This window comes from Rosa rugosa, chromosome 2 (genome assembly GCF_958449725.1).
Source record: "Rosa rugosa chromosome 2, drRosRugo1.1, whole genome shotgun sequence".
NCBI lineage: Eukaryota > Viridiplantae > Streptophyta > Magnoliopsida > Rosales > Rosaceae > Rosa > Rosa rugosa.
In genome coordinates, this window is record NC_084821.1 from 27,290,997 (window position 1) to 27,296,169 (window position 5,173).

A 5,173-nucleotide genomic window follows, 5' to 3' on the forward strand; every position below is an offset into this window, starting at 1 on the left:
TTTGTAGTCATTTAATGGCGGCTTCTGCGAGACCATTTTGGGTGTGAACATGAGGAACTGGATGTTCAACTTCAATCCCAATGGACATGCAATAATCATCAAAAGTCTTTGATGTAAACTCTCCAGCATTGTCTAATCTTATAGACTTAATAGGATGATCAGGGTGGTGAGCCCTTAACTTAATAATTTGTGCTAGGAGTTTAGCAAATGCAGCGTTCCTAGTGGACAATAGCATGACATGTGACCAGCGTGTCGATGCATCAACCAACACCATAAAATATCTAAATGGTCCGCATGGTGGTTGAATAGGTCCACAAATATCACCTTGGATTCTTTGCAAGAATGGTATATTTTCTTTGGTGTCCTTTGCATAGGATGGTCTCGATCCTAGCTTTGCTAAAGAGCAGGCTTTGCAGAACGAATGATGGGCTTTAGAAACAACCAATGAGGATTTTGGTTGAGCCACAAAATCACAAGTGACTTTAGAAGTAAAAGTTGGAGACAAAGGAGCCTTGGTGGCGTCAATGCCACCCTGAGGCCGCAGGGGGAAGGCGGCGCCGGCCAAGAATGGCCGGATTTGGGGGTGAACGGCGCCGTGAGGCGCAGGGGCTCCTTCGGTGTCCAAAAACCGAGTTTTACTTCTTTTCGTTCTGAAAAAGGGATGTCCGTGTGAAGTCTTTAATATACGGATCATCATGTCACGACCTGGGTGTCCCAAACGGTCGTGCCAAAGCCTATATGTGTCGGAATCCCATAAATCATCTCGCAGGACATGGTTGGATTCAATGACTCGAATAGTGGTTGCGTACAACCCGCTAGAGCGACACATAAGTTTCTCTAAGACTCGTTTATGTCCGTAGTCATTAGAGGTGATGCAAAGGAACTCTTGTCCATTCTCACAATGTGTTTCCACATGAAAACCATTGGCTCTTATATATTTAAAGTAATAAAGTTCGAAAAATATGTCTACGACATGAGATAAAATAGATCGATACTTTATTAATAATAGCCAATGATTACATCAAAGTTTCGTGACCATAATCTAATCCAATACAAAAATCAAACTTTAGACAAATTGTAGTCACTCAATTCGTTCGGTAATTCCAATTAAATATGACTAGGGAAGTAGAGAGAGATGTCGGTGGAGCGAAGCTCTCTTAAATACCACTAATCTCAATTACTTTCCTAGACATCATACTTAATTGAGTACGCCTAGAGGAAAAGAAATAATCCAGTAAGTCATTTTATTGATTAAAGCATAATTGTCATTACATAATTCTTGGAAATTAAAAGACTATGCTATATAAAAATCTGCGGCATTCTTTCTTCATCGCCAGATTTGAAGTCTTTTATGGCTCGATATCTTGATTACCATTGATCAGGTACTCCATAAAATACCATGAAGAGGATGCTCTCTTGATTGAGGTGTATTGACACAATACAAATGGTCTCTAGGACCAATGGCGTTGGAGTAGTGCAATCATGGCCAAAAGTGGTGCCATGGTGTCCAACCCTATACCCTCAACGTCATGACTCCTATGGTCATGTTAGGGTTTTCTCAATCAATTTGTTCTTTTGTGTTTTTCCACAAGCATGCATAAATAATATGATGCAGAGAGCCTCCGAACAATATTTCATAACTCTTTCAAAGTTTTAGTGAAGCATATATTATTCCATCTTGCTTCTATGTTCGGAAAGTTGTGAATGTTACTAAAACATTCACTAGGCGCAACCCAAAGGTTGTTAGCGTTATCCTCATTCATGTACTCAAACTTGAGGGCCATCTTCATGTGGCGCTTCATCAGGGTAAATGCCCTGGAATTTTCTATCTCAGTTTGTGAGTCTTGAGCGGTTCCTTTAGAACAGGCCCTGGAATTGGGCTCTTGGATTGTAGGCAAATAAATATCCCGTGCCCGTAGAATCCAATGGAGTAAAATCGAGCTCGTTCAAGTCTTACATCCTGAAGAGGAAAGCAAGAACGTATTAGTTTCGGAGTCAATGCTGCCACGCAAACTAATATAAGATTTCTGAGCCTTAATGCTACCAAGAAATCGATTTCCAAGAATAATTGGATTAGACCGAAACAATGATGTTTGAATGGTCAAAATCGATGCTCACGAACGCTATTAGTTCGTAGCTTACGAACGCTCTTAGTTCGTTAATTCGATACTTACGGACGCTCTTAGTCCGAAGTCTTACGAACGCTCTTAGTTCGTTAATTGCGTGAATCCCCACGATTCGGCTTTCTCAAGAATCGAACCCACGTTATAAGAAAGGTGGGATGTAGAAGAAGGGAGGTTGCAAGTCCCCGAAGAAAAAGAAGGAGAAATTAAATTCTGAAAGCGGGAACTTTAATTATAAAAACTTACTTGTTGAAATTCGGAACAGATTCTCTTCTGAACAGCTTGCACTTCTATTGGTGTACAGGTCTCAAAACAACTCCGATAAGGCTGAAATTCGGAGGTCAGATGGAAGAGACAGAGACGAACAACTTTGATGAAGAAAATATTTTGATCTGAGGTTCCGAACTAGACGTTTCGGGGCTTGCAAGAAGACAGACGTGCACAGGAAAGGAGAAGGATGCAGTTGGTGTGCGCTGGTGCTGCAGGGGCAGCCGACGTGCAGCGGTGCTGCAGGGGCAGCAGGGATATGTGCGCAGGGGCGCGTAGGTGAGGCTAGCGTGGGCTAGGAGCTGCGGTGATGAAGAAGATTTTTGGGTTTTTGGTTTTTGGTTTGTGGTTAAAGCTCGTGCTGATAACGTGTTTAAGGATAATAGAATTGAGAGAGAATTGTAGAGAGAATTGTCATCATATTATTGAGAATGATACGCTAAAAGCAAACGCATAATTTAACCCTAAAAATATCATTAGTAGTATAAGCAAGTAGGGATCGTTCTATTCCGGGGATTGAGGGTACACCTGTCATTGTCAAACAAATAAACAATTAAAATTAAACAAAGTATATTATTTACAAAAATAAAATAAAGTATATACATAATTACGAAATTAAGGGGGGAATTAGGTTTTGGTTTCTGAAAATTAAAATAATTAAAACAAATAAAACTATACAAACACTTATACAAGAATGGAACATATGAAACAAAGATCAAAACCAAATTCATAATCAAATTCGGTTCAACCCTATTATTGTTCATCTTAAGTCATGAGAAGGAGTTGATCATGTGAAACGTTAGAAAGCAAACGATTTCCCATATTTTACTTTTCAATGCTAATTAGCCTAACTGAAAGCACCAAGACTAATCCTATCAAACATGCATTCAAGCTCTAGAAAGCTAGATAATCATAACATGTTTAACGCATTACACACATAGAAAGGCTATCAACTCAAGTGTACAACCTAGTTATGAATAAGTTCACCTATTTGCAATCCTCTTCAATTGAACTCGACCTTTGTCCAAAGCCTTTACTACTTTTGATTTTAAGTTCATAAAACAAAAAGTTGAATCATGTTCTTAATATCTAGCACCAATTACATGCAAATCCTATAAGTGTCGACCCAAATAAGATAAACATATAAAAGTTTTCTGTAAAGCAAATTCAATTAAACATTCTCACATAAGCAACTTAAGAATCACAATAATAAGAATCTGAAATTTATTCAATCATGGAATTCGAAATTAAAATCTTGTTTCAAATATTATGTTAACTAGAACAGAATCATACAAATTCAAACAAGGAAAACTGAAAGAGGTTACAAGGTTGAAGGTCGAATTACACCATGAATGGAGATGGTGATGATGAACTCGAAGTGATGAACTCTGAATCTTGGAAGCAATCTCCAAAGCTCACGGCTTCAAGGTGGATTATGGAGGGGATGCTCACGGCTTCTTCTTCCTTCTTCCTCCCTTGCTTGAAATTGTAAAATCCGAACTAGAGAATGGAGGAGAGAGGACGTTTATGGAGAGAGTATTTCTGAAAATTATGGAGTGTGGAACGTGTGGAACCTCTAACGTCAAGAATAGAGGGTATATATAGGGGACGGCCAAGGCTCTTCCAATCAATCAGAATTTTCCACATAGCTTCGACCAATGATAGCTCGCCAAGTAAGCTTTGTGATGTGGTCCAACCAATCGTAGAATGCCAAGTAAGCTTTAGTGTGTCATCCCACCAATCAAAACCCTAAATTAATTCCCTAAATTCCTTTAATATATATCCTTGCCGAAAATAAATAAGGATTTTCTGATTTTCTTCATTAATTTCGGCCAAGAATATCTTAGGAGAGAGAAGTTGCCGAAATATCATGAATAAATGCTGATTTGCTTCACCAATTTCGGCCAAAATGAATTTAGAGAAAGTAGGGAATGAACCTAGCCTTGTTTTGAACCTTTATCCTTCCTTAAAACTCTCCCTTGATTTCCTCCAATTGAAATCTCTTTATATTTTCTGATTTTCCACGTCATTTCCTCCTTTCTCTCTTAGCATATCATGGCAATCACACAAAATTATCTCTTCCAAGAATATTTCCTTCCATAAAAATCTCCCTTGATTTATTTCACTTGAAATCCTCAATCAATCACCTTAATTTCCACGTTGTCACCTTGTTTCCCTCTTCATAATTCACGCCAACTTTCCTTCTTTTCTTCTTGGATTTCACGGCAACAACTCTTAAGTCTCCCAAAAATATCTCCTTGCGTCACCTCATCATCATGCAGCTTCTCTTTCCATTTATGAACTCAATTCAGCTTATTTATTTCAAATACCTGAAAATAGAAGCTTTCTAAAATAAGAAATGGAAACTTTCCTAAACTAAAATGGAAACTTTCTAAAAATGGAAAATAGAAACTACAAAACGGAAACTTTCTACAAATAGGAACTTTCCCAATCAAAGAATGGAAACTTTCCTAAACAGAGTTTTATTAAGGAAATAACACAGAAAATATAGGGAAATAATAGTTAAAACGTAGCATTAAAATGCTCCTATCAGAGAATAGGAGCCCTATATATAGGGATTACAAAGTACATGTTCTAATGTTACAAGGAATACTAATCCGAGTAGGATTAGGAATTCTAGAACCTTCTCTCCTATTACTACTCCTAGTTTGATAAGGCACACTAAGTCGATTTTCCTTCAACAGATTTGCATTTGCTCCTTTTATTTTGATCTTTTTGCTCTGTTTACACAAGGATCATCTGTTTCTTAAAGTTATAATGTC

The 5,173-nt window shown here is 37.9% G+C and overlaps 1 long non-coding RNA gene across 2 annotated transcripts; it reads right to left on the bottom strand.

The window, feature by feature from the left end:
- Positions 1-1,223: 1,223 nt before the first annotated feature.
- LOC133732993 (uncharacterized) lies at positions 1,224-3,935 on the bottom strand. Of its 2 annotated transcripts, none has more exons than XR_009857442.1 (3): positions 3,736-3,935; positions 2,370-2,918; positions 1,224-1,960 (listed from the first exon to the last, which is right to left on the bottom strand). It is a non-coding gene; the product is annotated as an uncharacterized LOC133732993 (long non-coding RNA). The 2 variants fall into 2 exon arrangements; XR_009857441.1 differs by having other exon boundaries at positions 3,684-3,935.
- Between the last annotated feature and the right edge of the window lie 1,238 nt (positions 3,936-5,173).